The sequence below is a fragment of the Gossypium hirsutum genome, chromosome A03 (assembly GCF_007990345.1).
Source record: "Gossypium hirsutum isolate 1008001.06 chromosome A03, Gossypium_hirsutum_v2.1, whole genome shotgun sequence".
In the NCBI taxonomy this organism is placed as follows: Eukaryota; Viridiplantae; Streptophyta; class Magnoliopsida; order Malvales; family Malvaceae; genus Gossypium; species Gossypium hirsutum.
In genome coordinates, this window is record NC_053426.1 from 19,581,070 (window position 1) to 19,596,520 (window position 15,451).

A 15,451-nucleotide genomic window follows, 5' to 3' on the forward strand; every position below is an offset into this window, starting at 1 on the left:
TAAGTTCAACCAGGATCTCATACGTCGCCAAATCTTCGTCAAGTATTTCCATGAAATCGTATTCATCAAAATTGCAATATTAAAGCATTTAATGCACAATTATTTTCAATCATCAAACATCAAAACACATAAACATTCATCAATAAAAAAAATTCAAACAACTCAATAATTTTGCAAATTAGTCCCTGGGCTAGCCAGATTAAGTTATAACGACTCCAAAAACATAAAAATCATTAAAAACGGGATGAAAACACACTTGCATGCACAAGGTAAGGTTGGCCGAACCTTTAAGCTCTTCTCATGGAGTTTCTAAGTCTAATTTTTGATGGTAGATAGGAAGAAACAAAATGATGGTTTTGTTTTACCCATTTGACTATTATATAATTATTAAATTACGAAATTAACCTTAATTAATAACCTTTAAAATCACTTATAAAATGTCAATAATAGTCCACTCATGATATTAATGGTTTATTTATCATATAAACTATCCAAACATTTAATTTCATGCCTATTAAATCCCTTTAGCTTATTGAACTCAAGTTTTGCACCTTTTGCAATGTAATCCTTTTTATCGAATTAAACCTGCAAACGGTAAAATTTCTTAGCAAAACTTTTATACAATCATACTATCATGTTGTAGACTTTAAAATAATAATAAAATAATTATTTCCACTTCGAATTTGTGGTCCCAAAACCACTATTCCGATTTCACTGAAAATGGACTGTTACACCTATGCTTTCTGTCTCCAACATTTGTATCAACTGAAAGGGACTGACGTAGAGGGATCTGTGGGGTTTTACTATTTTCCCTTTTTCAGAAGGCATGAAAAATTATCAAAAATCAGTGCAAGAATCTTCATTTGAAACGAGTGAAGTATATCCAAGTTCCCTAGAGAAGATATACACACCTTTCAGAGAAGTCTCGCCATCGATGAGGTTGTCGCACAATTTCAAAGGTTGAGCATTGGTTACATATTGGCTCTGGAGGAGGTTCTGGCCATAATGAATGTCTTCAGATTTGGTCTAAAGGATCTCAGCCTAAATGTTTGAAGGGTTGGTGACAACTAGGAGGTCGTACAGGTAGTTGGTGGGCGACCAGTGAGGAGCATCTAACCTCATGACTCATTCAACCAGTTAGGGATGATACTAAAGGGGCACTTGGAGGAGCCTGCGAACTTTTTTTTACCATTATTGCTGGATGAAGCTCCATCCCTTTGCCTTTCTAAAGTTCAAGCGAGAAAAGAGGGTTGGAGGAATTATTCACTTGTTAATTACTTCTACTGATCCTCGGGTTTTTCGTGGTGCAAGAGGAAACTAGGGAAGCCGAGGTAGTTCAAGCGATAGTGACAACAAACCTCACCCGAGCTCAATAAAGCCATGAATATCAATGCTTTAATAAAAAATGATCGTAAGAGGCGCAGGACTTCTGTTGGGTCTGTACACATCAACCCTTCTAGTGATGAGGAAAACAGTGGTTCTCAACTAGAGCATCATCGAAAAAGAAGGGCTGATTGCGGAGGCCCTGTTACTGTAGTCACCCTTATTCATTCTTCCCCTTTGGTGAGCTTGCCAACCATTGCCCAAGCAAGCTCACCCATTACCATCAACGATGACACCCCTTCCCCCTGCTCGTGAGAATTCTCTGGTGGCTCCTGTAATCGAAAGGGTGTTGTTGAGGCTGTGGAGGATGGTACGTGATATTCGCGACAGATTTTAAAAATTTATAATTAATCGTTCTTGAAACTAACTATTATCACGATGAAGGCAAGAGTACCTATCAGACAGTAGTATAGCTTTAGCAAGACTGGATTGTCGAAGCCAAAGGAACTAAGAGTACTAGTAATTACTTTCTTTTTATTATCTAGCCTAAAAATTAAGGGATTTGTTTATCTAACTAATTAACGAAACTAAGAGTGCACAGAGAGAAATTGGGAAAAAGCTTTTGGGAAAATTCGATTGATTAAGGCAATACCCAATGAAAAATCCACCTAGACTTCACTTGTTATTTGACTCTGAATCAGACGATTTATTCATTTGACTTGATCCGTAGAAATCCCTAAGTTATATTATTATCTCTCTTGAGACTAATAACGTCTAACCCTAGGTTGATTTAATTGAAATCTCTTTTTAATTAATGCCCTAGTGTTGCATTAACTTGATCTATGGATCCCCTTATTAGGTTTCACCCTAATCCGGTAAAATCTTATCACCCTATCTCTAGACGTGCAATGAACTCCGCTTAATTACGAGAAATTTACTCTTAGATAGGGTCTTTTCCTCCTCTGAATAAGAGCATTAACTTGAATCAATATCCTGGAATATTAAAACAAGAATTAAGAACATATAATTAAGAACAAGTCAAATATTTATCATACAATTCAGATAATAATAACAAGATCTATCTTAGGTTTCATTCCCCTTGGGTATTTAGGGGGTTTAGTTAATAATTATAAAAGAAAACATCTAAGAAGAATAATGAATGCAAAACATAAAGAAAACCCAAAACCCCTGAATGGAAATTGAAGGGAGATCTTCAGTCTTGACGATGAATCCGGCTTCTGAGATGGACCAATCGGCTTCCCTTGAGTAATTCTTTGCTTTCTACTCCGCGTCCTTCTTCTAAATGCCTCCACCAGTGTTTAAATAGGTTTAGAATGCCTAAGAGCCCTCAAAAGTGGCCTTTTCTGAATAGGGCTATACTTGGGCTCGGCAAGGACAAGCCCGTGTGCGATTACTCTAGCCCATGGTCAAGGCTGTTGAATAGGGACGGGCATGTAGTCTACTCGTGTAAGTTGTGCTTCGATTCTTCCAAATAGACACGGCCATGTGACACACCCGTGTGAGGAAGTCCAGGCCGTGTTGATTTCCCATGTGGGTTTATTTTCTCCGTTTTCGGCCTGTTTCTCGCTCTTTGTACTCTCCTATGCTCACCTAAGTATAAAACATGAAATTAAAGGATTAGGAGCATCGAATTCACCAAATCTAAGGAGAACCATCTATAAATGTGCTAAGCATGGGATAGAAATATGTATGAATCACAGTTTATCAGAGGACTTCTCATCATATCCACGTCACCTATTGTCTGAGGTTGGTGCTTTTGGCCTAAGGTTCGCGAAGGCTCGTGATAAGGAGCTCACTGATACTCGAGTTGAGCCAGAGAGGGTGCGTAAGCTGTACAACAAGGTGAAGGAAGAAAGTGAGATAATAAATGAACAATAGGGGGTCCTCACTGAGCATCTAGCGATAATGGAGACAAAATCGGAGGATTGTGGAGTTGAGCTCGCCATAAAACAAGAGAGGTGTATAACTCCGAAGGTAGAGCTAAAAGAAGTCACTGAGAGGCACTACGCCGAGTTAGAAAGGATTATTAATAAATGCCAAGAGCAGGTGGATAGGATTTTTCCAAAGTAGGAGGAGACCATAACAACTTTCAAGCAATAAACATCCCACAACATCTTGGTCTCCCTTCAAAAGTTCAAGAAGAACCTGCTTCTTCATACCTAGGTTGTTTACAGCCCTTTTGATGTTCACTTTTGCTTAGGATTCCTTTGTATTTACTTGGAAATAAGAGCTTTTGTGGAGGAGGGGGAGGGCTTTGGTACTGCATACCTGGTTCCATCTATTGTTGGTGATACTGTGACTTTAGTTTTTCATTCGGTAACTGAGGATGTTACCATTGCTTCCCTAACTATTGAGGATGTTGCTCCTACTGATCAGGATCAGGGTGGGGGTGATAATGTATTTGACTAATGATCTTGTACTCCTCTTTTTTGAATAAATAAAAGTAGTTTTGATTTATGGTTAGTTTTCTTTATGTTGGGTTTTCTTTTATTCTGTGAGCTATTTCATATTTGGAAATTTTTACCTATGCATCTTAGTTTTATAGCTAGGAGCTTTGCTCTTGCTATCTCTATTGAAGGTCGTGGCTCTTCACGCAACATCCCAAAATAGGGCCTAGTCGGAATAATAGTTTTAGGACCACGAATTCGAGGCTAAGAAATTATTTTATTAATATTTTGGTGTACTAGCATGATTATATAGATACATGAAAATTTTGATGAATTAATTTTAGCGATGTTGAGTCCAATTGCGAAAAAGGACTAAATCGCATAATGTGCAAAAGTCCCAAAGTGATGGCTAAAGAGTGTTAAATTCTTATGGACTAATTTTGGAGGCTTTTAAAGAGCAATTAACCCCTTAAAAACAATGGTGGCCATCCATAGTAGTATAGGATACAAAAATTTTGGTTTAGTTGATTAGGTGGGCTTATTTGACTTGAAATATTATAAAATAAAATAAAAATAAATATGATATCATACTTCATCTTCTCCATTTTTCCACCGAAATTTTCAGCAAGAGAAGAGTTTTTGAAACTTTAAATTTCAGCAACTCATTACTCACACAAGTAAGTGATTTTCTTGATAATTTTTGTACTTTTGGAATCCCCTTTGCATGAGCTTTTTAATGAGGGGACTATTTTGCAAAATGGTAAAAGTCCTAGGGAGTAATCTTTCATGAAAGGGTTTATAAGGTTTGCTGAGTTTTAGTGGCAGAATATGAGTCTTAGTTGTTAGATAAACAACTTTCATGAAAGGTGTTAACATGAAAACACCTAATTGGACCATTTTGCAAGGTTTGCAAAATTGGTAAGAATGTTATTAGGCTAGGCTTGAATGATTGGAAAATGCAATGAAAATCGAATTACGAGCCCAAGGGAAAAATCGTAATGTTACCAAAATTTGAGGGCAAATTGGTCATTTTGCCCTAAGATGAGGTATGGACTAAAAAGAAATAAAATGTGTATTGATAAAGTTATTTTGCTTATATATAGACCCCGAGAGGCCAAATCCGGAAGTTGACCGAGGGAAACGTAAGGTTTCGGATTGATAAAAGCTCAAATCCAAAACAATCACCAAGTAAGTTCGAATAACTCAAAGTAGACTCTAATGTACTTAAAATGTATATTCTTGATTTCATAAATGTAATAATTGCCTATTGCAAGTTAATTTATGAGATGTAATAAAATAAGCAAATTGCATACAAGAATGTCCCGATTGAATGAATAGGGTTACTCGATGGAATATCTCGAAAATGAATTAATAGTGAAAGAGATCTAGCCCGGACGGGTGATCTTAAAGTGATCTAGCCTCCCGAAGTATATGTGTGCCTTAGGGATTTAGCCCGGATGGGTAATCTGAGGTAGGATCTGAATTTAGCCTGGACTGGTAATTCATATCCGATCTCATTAGAGTATATTTCGTTGTAAGAGGATTTAGCCTAGACTGGTAATCCCGGCATTTACTCTATGATTTTGTATTACGGGAAATTTAGCCTGATTTGGCAATTCCGCCATAAGATGCGAGGTTTGCGGGAGTGCATACTCGAAATGATCACTTGTATGAATTAACAGAAAATGAGATATCCATCGGAAAACTAAGAAATTCAATGGGATCAACATAAGATGTAAATTTGGAAATAATGATGTGATGAGCTCATCTAGATATACTATTATCTTGTCATACCATGAGACTAACTTAGTGGTTGAGTGCATGTGATAGGAAATCTATTCTATACTTGTTTGGATGAACTGTTTATTATGGTTACATGCTAAATAATCGGTAAGTTTACTTTCCAGTTAGTCGGACTTACTAAGCATATTAATGCTTACCCCCTTTTATTTTCCCCCTATTTTTTCAGTACTCGTGGACTCTTGAGGATTGGAAAACAGTTGGAGCATTGATCACACTATCGACCTAATCCTGTTTTGGGTATTTGAGAAAACTTCTATTTTGTCATAATGGCATGTATAGGGCTAGACTAGGATGTTTGATTTAATAAGAAATTGGTTATGTATTTTGGCTAAGTCAAAAGCCCTTCATTTTGTATCAAGCCTAGACTAATGACTATTATTCATTTTGCTAAATGCATATAATGTTCTTCCTATAGTTGAATTGTTTTCTATTGAGGAAAAATTTGTGTATTGAAATGATCTTGTGTAGGTTGTGTAAAATGGGTGACAAAATGGCTTGGAAATGGCCTCCTTTTGGCCACACGGGCATGTGTCGTGGCCGTTTCTTAGAGTCAGTATCGTACACGGGTAGGCCACAAGGGCGTGTGCCATGGCTGTGTGTTGAAGTCAGTGTTGCACACGGGCTAAGAGCATGGGCTTGCCCAAGCCACACGGGCATGTGGAGCCTTAAAGCATAAATTTTTCCAAGTTTTTCTTAAGCTCACAGTTTGGTCCCGAACTATCTTAAATGTATGTTTTGGGCCTCGTAGGCTCGTTTAAGGGACAGATTGAATGTGAACGAGAAGTTTTAAGCTAAAAGAAAGTTCATGACCCGATTTTATATGTGTTTGCTCGAGTTAAGTCCAGTAGCACCTCAAACCCTGTCCGGGTGTTGGATACGGGCGAGAGGTGTTACATTTATTGGTATCAGAGTTACGATTTAGTCGGTCCTCAGACTAACTAGCATGTATCGAATCTAGCTATGCATGTTATTATACAGGTGATAATAGTGTGACATCTCCTAACCTTTTTAACCATATTTGAATATAAAAAATGTCTTCTGATCAAGCTCGAGATGAGTCAGAGGGAGCCGAGAGCTATGCTCCAGCTTCAGTTCAGAGAGATAACTCTAGTAGTAGTAGAAGACCCGTGTCTGGGGGCTGAGAAGAGGCGGAAGCTGCCTTCTTTGAAATGATAGACGAGTGGTTCGAGGAATATATGAGAAATTATCCTGAAATACCCCGACCCCCTCCACCTGTTACCCAACCTGAGGGAGCACCACAGGTCGTGGAACTTGGGAGATTGGGAAAGGCTCTGGTAGACAAACTTAGGAAATATGGAACCGAAGAGTTCAGACCCACCCTAGATGATGACCCAGAACGTGTAGAATTTTGGCTTGAAAACACTATGAGAGTGCTCGATGCTTTGTCATGTACTCCAAAAGAAAGTTTGAAATGTGCGATATCTCTTTTGAAGGATACTGTTTATAATTGGTGGAAGACCATATCTTCGGTGGCACAGAGAGAGATCATCACATGAGAATTTTTCCAAACCGAGTTTAAAAAGAAATTCACCAGTCAAAGGGTTTTAGATCAGAAACAAAAGGAGTTCCTGAAACTCAAACAAGGAGACAGGACCGTGTCGGAATATGAAAGGGAATTTGTGAGACTAAGCCAGTATGCGAATGAATGGGTCCAAACAGAGGTCGAAATGTGCAAACATTTTGAGGAGGGTTTGAATGAAGAAATTAAGTTGTTGATCGAAATTTTTGAGATACGAGAATTCGCCGCTTTAGCTGATCGGGCTAAGAAGGCCGAGGGGCTTAACAATGAAAGGAATCAAGCCAAGTGAAAGGCTCGGGTATCAAGTAAGAGGACTAGTAGCAAAGCGCATTCTTTTTCTATAAAGAAATCAAGGAGTCGTCAAGACCGCTCCACTTCATCCATCGGATATCGGGCAGGGCAAAGAGTTCCAAGCGCCATAACCCAAAGTCTTCTTCTCCTTCGGCCACAAGTGTGGGAAGTGTTGATGATCAAAGACCAAAGTGTATGAGTTGCAACAAATTCCATTTCGAGGAATGTCGAATGAAGAGTGGGGCATATTATAGATTTTGTTCTCTCGACCACTTCCTTAGAGATTGCCCAAAAAGATTGAATAGAGAAGTTGAGCCAGCTCCGAAATCAATTCCTCCTAATTCTCGAGGTAGACCTCCTAGACCTCCCGGAAATGCTAGTGATAGTCGAACAGTTGCCAGAAACTCCACTGCAAAATCAGAGGCCCGAGCTCCAGCAAGAACCTATGCAATCCGTGCTCGAGAGGAGGCATCTGCTCCTGATGTCATAACGGGTATATTTTCTCTTTATAATACTCGTGTTAATGCTTTGATCGATCCGGGATTAACCCATTCATATATTTGCATAAAATTGGCGTCTAGTATGAACTTGTTTATAAAGCTCACTGAATTTGTAATTAGTGTGTCGTACCCTCTAGGCAAGTTTGTTCTGGTAGATAAAGTTTGTAAGAATTGTCCCTTGATGATTCAAGGTCATTGTTTTCTAGCCAACCTTATGCTCTTGCCTTTTGATGAGTTCGACGTATTTCTTGGCATGGACTGGTTGACCGTCCATAACGTGATTGAAAATTGTGGTAGCAAGTATGTTGAATTGACGTGTCCTAACGGTAAGACTCTCCGGGTTGACTCAAGTGAATCGGATTCATCACTGGTTATGATTTCCTTGATAACAGCCCAAAGGTATTTGAAGAAAGGGTATGAAGCATACTTAGCCATTGTTTTGAATACCAAAGAATCTGAATTGAAGATGGAGTCGGTACCGGTGGTGCGAAAATATCTGGATGTGTTTCCCGAAGAGTTACCTGGGTTACCCCCTATTGGAAAGGTAGAGTTTGGTATTGAGCTAGCACTCGGAACGGCGCCTATTTCTATTGCCCTTTATAGAATAGAACTGACTGAATTGAAAGAGTTAAAGGTACAGTTGCAAGAATTGACTGACAAAGGCTTTGCAAGGCTGAGTTTTTCGCCTTGGGGTGCTCCTATTTTGTTTGTTAAAAAGAAGCATAGATCAATGGGGTTATGCATAGATTACAGACAACTCAACAAAGTGACCATTAAGAACAAATACCAATTGCCAAAGATTAATGATTTGTTCGATCAGTTGAAAGGGACCACTGTGTTTTCCAAAATAGACATGAGGTTCGGCTACTACCAATTGCGCGTTAAAGAGTCGGATCTGCCCAAGACTACCTTTAGGATAAGATATGGTCACTATGTATTCTTGGTCATGCCGTTTGATCTAACGAATGCCCCAGTTGTATTCATGGATTTAATGAATAGGGTGTTTCGACTGTACTTGGACAAGTTCATTGTAGTGTTTATTGATGATATCCTGATTTATTCCAAGGATGAGTCAGAGCATACGGAACACTTGAGAACTGTATTACAGACTCTACGGGATAAGTAACTTTACGCTAAGTTCAGCAAGAGTGAGTTCTGGCTCGTGAGGTAGGGTTTTTGGGTCACATTGTTTCAGGTGATGGTATCCAAGTTAATCCAAACAAGATCTCTGTTATCATCGATTGGAAACCGCCGAAGAATGTAACCAAGGTTAAAAGCTTTTTGGGCTTAGTCGGTTACTATAGACGCTTTATAATGAAGATCAAACCTAGACTAACTATTATCATACGAAAAGGCAAGCGCACCTATCGAACAATAGTATAGTAATGGCAAGACTGGGATATCGTACCCAAGGGAACCAAAAGTATTAGTAATAACTATATTTTTATTATCTAACCTAGAAATAAAGAGGGGTTGTTTATTAAACTAATTAACTAAACTAATTAACTAATTAAACTAAAGTAAAGAGAAAAGTTCGAAAAAGACTTAAAGAAAATTAATTTGATAAAGACGACACCTAAGGAGGAATCCACCTAGATTTCACTTGTTATCTGACTCCGAACCGGACGATTTATTCACTTGACTTGATCTGTGAGACTCCCTAACCTATGTTATTATCCCTTTTGAGACTAATAACGTCTAACCCTTAGTTGAATTAATCGAAATTTCTTTCTTAATTAAAACCCCTAGGGAAGCAGTAAATCACTCTATGGACTCCCATATTAGGTTTCACCCTAATTCGGTAAAATCTCGTAACCCTATTTTTAGGCGTTCGATCAACTCCGCTTAATTATGCCAAATCTACTCTTAGACAGGGACTTTTACTCCTCTGCATAAGCACATCAAACCATGAATTAATACCCGAAATATTAACTCAAGCATTAAGAACACATAATTAAGAACAAATCAAGTATTTATCATACAGTTCAGATAATAATAACAAGATCCATCATAGGTTTCAACCCCCTTAGGTATCTAAGGGATTTAGTTCATAATAAGATAAGAGTACATCTCAAAAGTAAGAAAATAACAAAACATAAAGAAAACTCTAAAACCCGTGAAGGAATTCTGAGAGAGATCTTCAGTCTTGGAGTAGCTCCGGCTTTTGGGATGAATCGTCTGGCTTTCTTCAAGTAATTCCTGACGTGTGGTTCTATATTCCAGAAAAGTTCCGGAAGAGGCCCCCCTTTCTAGGTCATACTTAGGGTGTTTATATAGGCTTTGGATTGGCTTTCTTCCTCCCTAAGTACCCTTTTCTATGTAAAATACAACTCTTTGAAAAAGGGACACACCCGTGTGCCACGACCGTGTGACGTATTTGCCAGGCCGTTTTTGATCCGTTAAATTGCACACGACTGTGTGGGTCAATGGCCAGGCTGTGTGAATCGTGAGAGCCTTGGTCGACACCCTCGAAGGACACGGACGTGTGAGCAGCTCGTGTGGCAAGGCTTAAGCCGTGTGATCTTCTTGATTTGGTCCGTTTTGTCCCTTTTTAGCTTATTTTTGGCTCCTTTTGACTCTTGGTGCTCTCCTGAGTATAAAACATGAAATAAATGGATTAAGAGCACCAAAATCTACAAATCTAGTAGTAAACATCCATAAATATGCTAAGTATTTAGGGTAAAACTATGTATAATTTGGCGTTTATCAAATACCCTCACGTTTACGCATTTGCTTGTCCTCAAGCAAAACTCTCATTTACTGGTAGAATTTATTCCTTTCAATCACATAATCATTACTGATAATGTTACAAGTTATTCCATAGAAAATCATACAGTGAGAATTCAACTATAGGGACATTAAAAGCCTCAAACAATCTAAGTTAAATATTTTGATAATAAAATCATAGGTAATCTCCTTCCTCTAAGTAATTAACTTTAGTCCTAAATATACAAGAGATGACATCCGCACTAAAGCTTCATTCAAATCACTCAAATTGTTTAAGGTTCAAGATTAAGCACTCGATTGTTTAACATGAGAAGTTATTACCGTAGGCTTGCATGAAAATCAAATCTCCACCACTTGTAAATGATATGATACACTAATCAAAAGGTCTTTGGATGGTTGTAACGGGGTTTAGGTTATAGGTATGGATACAAGCTGAAGAGACAAAGGTTAGAATCGAGATAATTTCAATATATTACCCCACTGTCAAAAACTTAATTACTAAACCACAAACAAATATCTAGAACTATATTACGTGAGCTCATGACAACTTTAGCTTGCTGAGAATTATAATAACAATACTGAGTTTTTTTTAAGAGCAAATCAAGTCAATACAATACAGAAATCATACTTCATGATTCAGTAACAAAAAATGGTGAACATAGTGAGGTAATAGTATTAAATTTAATCTCGATAAAAAAAAGAAGGTAAATTAAGTAAGAGGATTTCAACAATAATAGGTTAATGGGTTAATGATGAAGGTTAATCAATAAAAAAGGTTAGTAGGCTCAAAAGGGGTTCACTAAGGGTTTAATTATGTGGGAAGGCTTTTTATAGAGTAAATAGGTTAAATCCTAAGTGCCTTTATCATCTCAGTATATAAAATCATACGTGTGATCTCGACATGTATAATCGAAACAAGTTCTAGAATAACAATTCAATGTTCACACACTCAAACCACAAAAGAAGTGAGCAAGAAAGAAAGCTATATGCTCAAAAGGCTCAAAAATCTCACCAAAAATTTGGGTTTTTGATGTCATTCATGTATACTTAAGATTTCAAGATAATATCTCAATTTAGGAAAATAGTTTAAAAATTTTAGTTCTCAAAATATCAATTTATCATTCTCGATTCTCTAATGTCCTATAATCAAATAATCATGCATAATTCCCATGGTCTAATTCATGACATATCAACAATAATTATAGATCAATCAGAATTTGTTCGGTCAATATTATGAGAAAATCACTTAAGCACAAGACCAAATTCAGGGATTTGAGAATAATGTAAAAAGTTAGGTTTCATGTTCACCCCCACACTTAAGATGTACATTACCCTTAATGTACAAAGATAGATTATTCAAAATAAGAAAAATTATAAGAGGAAAAGAGGTGAAACTCCATGGTATATGGATGCGGACCTTGATTCTGAGGCTGGAGTGTTTGGGGAAAGTAGTAGCTGCCATTGTTCTTGGCTAGATGAAGAAATTGGGTCGTTGAACATGGCATTCATTTTGTATTGTTCCCTATTTGTTTCGTCATTCCGTAAAATACTCCTAGCAGCTTTGCTTGAAAGTCTGTAGAATCATGAAGAGCTTATTAAGAGTTGGTGTGGAAGAGAGCGTAGTGGGATTACTTTGGTAAAAATACCAAAAAAATGAAGAAAGTAAAATTTACTAATATAGATATGTCTTTCAAAAGAAAATAATAAAATTGAAATGAAAATAAAAATAAAAATAAAATAGGATTCGATGATCCTCGTTAGTGGGGCCCTCAGGTGGTAGCGTTGGAATGGCGATGTGAAAGTGCTGGCACAGCTGCTACATCATGGCCTGCATGTTGTCCATCTGTCTATCATGTCGCTGATATTGCTCGTGAATCATCTTGAACTGTGCAGTGCAATACTGCTCGAAGTGAGCGAGTCGGTCGGAAAGGTATGCCAATGAAGCAGCTGCATGAACTGGTCGTTCCGTAGGTGGCGTGGTCGAAGCCTCCTCATGCTGTAGGGGGACATCATCAGGAATGTCCTCAAGATCCTCATCGTCAATGACGTGAGTGAGACGGTACTGAGGAGGATCGGTCCCACGTCGTCGCTCGATCATCCTCACGTGTAACATAATCGTGATGCCCTGTGGGGACATCTGACCTATCAGTGTAAGCGCTGATGACTGGGCCACAGTGTTGAGGAGGTCGAAGTGTCTAGCAAGGCGCGTCACATAGGGGTCGATAGAGATTACTCCCTTCCGATGCCGCTCGATCTGATGGCGAATGGTGAAGGCGATGAAGTATGCTAAGTCAGTCACGTATGTATTCGCCATTCACCATAAATAGTAGGTGTCGTGGGTGTTGACAACGCCGGTGCTCTCTCTCCTTCCAGTCAAGGTGTGTGCCAATATGGCATAGAGATATCGTAGGGAAGGGGGGAGAGCTGAGGCCTTCGAGCGGCTGGGGTCGTAGGTGGAAGAGAGTGGTGCCAAAGCCTTCCAGCACAAGGAAGGAGAAATGTGGATATTGCATGGTAGGGCACTCATGTCCTCCTCCTCCATAAACTCATCAGTATAAAGTCCCAGAGCGACTCCAAACTCTGGGACACTCATCGCGCGAACTAGACCACCTAATCAGAAGTGAATGGTGCTTGGGTCGTCATTGTTCGTCATCACCACCTGTAAATGAAAAGTAGAGCATAATTCTAAAGTTAGCTCTAAATAAGTGGGCTCAATAATAACGAAGAACAGTTCCCATGGGTTTGTAGATAGGAGGGCGCGGATGGCATCAGTTAGCTGGACTTGCTCTATGGCAGCCCAGTCAATACAGCGACTTGTAGTGAGGGGTCGCGTGCGTAGTATCTGAAATAGCTCCTCCTGTGAAGCTCGCGAAAACTCAAGGAATGGGTGCCAGACTTCGGCTGTAGTACGTATCGAGGAAGAATCCTGTCCCCTACATCTCTTTGAAAATGGGACCGCGGCCTTCTTACCTCTCGATGATGACATAATGGTCCTAAAAATGTATAAACATTGATATAGTAGGTGCAAGGTGTGTTAACATTTATCGATATCAAGCGAGAGGTGAAAAATTTATATGATTATTCAAAAACATATACTGAGAAAAAAATGCATCATCAGTTAAGCAAGAATCCTAGAACTAGTATATGTTATTTAGTAGCTTAAACAATTTAAATATAGAAAAATACTAAAAAAAATTCTAACTTATTCAGAACAAATTGGTAACATTAATACTATCTTTGTAAGGCATATTGAATACGAATGTAGTAACACAAATTGGAAAAACAAAGTTGAGAAAGTGAACCAAAAGTGCTGTAGGGCAACGTACGGGCGTGTTGATGGCGAGCACGGGCATGGGGCGTGAGTGAACAGACGTGTGGAGGAAAAATAGAGGGAAAAGAGAGGGCAAAATGAGGATTAATGTAGGGGGAGTGGATTTGAGGGTGGTTTGGGGGTTGGGGAAGTGAGAATCTGGGGAATGATGGCCGGAATAGGGATTAAGGAGTAGGGAATGGTAGATTTCGGCTAGGGTTTTGAAAGGAGGAAGAAGATGAATAGTAGTTTGCTTATATAGGGGAGGGTCACACGGCCTAGGGCCATGTCCATGTACTTTGAGGGTGAGCTCGTGTTTTTCGAATTTTGCAATTTAGGTCGTGCTCGGCTACTATCCCACGCCCGTGTGTCTTGGGCGTGTCTGGCACACGGCCATGTCGTATGGCCGTGCCTAGCTTTGTTCGCTTCTCCCACGCCCGTGTGTTAGGGTCCTACGCCCGTGTATTATTGTCCATGGCTTCAAGGCACGGGCGTGTTGCGCGCCCGTGTCGAAGAAACAGAATCGAGCCTTGCCCCTGGCACGCCCGTGTTTTTCAGTCTCACGCCTATGGTCTCCTATGAAGTTCATCTACGGCCATGTCGCACGGCCGTGGGGATTTATCGCATCCCGTGTTTTGAGAAAATCATGTCCTACTTTCACACGACCGTCTCGCACGGCCGTGTCTCTTCCCCTATTTTGTTACGAATTTAGGCACGCCCGTGTGCCTGGCCATGTGTTCTGAAAAACTTTGCAATTCAAAGATAAATTTAATTATTTAAAGTGTTATAAATAAGAAATCAAAATATGTTAGTGTTTGGGTTACCTCCCGAGAAGCGCTTATTTATAGTCTAAGCTCGACTTACCTCTCTAGTGAATGATCATGGTGGTTCAAGGAGTTTGTACTCCTAGTTTTGGCTATCAATCTGAAAATAAGGTTTTAAATGGGTGTTGTTTGCCTAAAAAGTGCCGAACTTGGGATGACTCACCTCCACTGTACCGAATGGGAAAATGTTGAGTATCGTAAGAGGGATTTCTTTGTTCAGTGTGGTAGTGACAATGTAGGGATCTACGGCATCTAACAACACTTTATCTCCAATTTAAAGTTGATTTAGAGAGGTAGCAAGCTTGTTCTGGCGTAATTTCAGTTTATCGCGTGTTTTCAGTTTATGTGTTCGCCATTCATCTAGCTCCTCTATTTGCAGCCGTCGTTCCTCATGGACGTCTTTGTTCTCTACATGATAGTAGTGCACTGTCTCTATTGTCTTGGTTCGACGAGGTTCCTGCAAAGATGATTGAATATTAGTTATATCATCGACAGGTTTTATAGCATTATCTTGAGTCTTAGATGTTTTGACTGAGTCGCGTGCTTGGAGTGTTACTGCGTCGTCACCTGCACGAAGTGTTAGCTCTCATGTACCTACGTTAATAATGTTTCTAGTAGTTGTTAAAAAGGGTCATCCTAAAATTAAAGGTACCTCGTTATCCTCATCCATATCCAAGACGACAAAGTCTACTGGGTAAATAAATTTATCAATTTTAACGAGAACA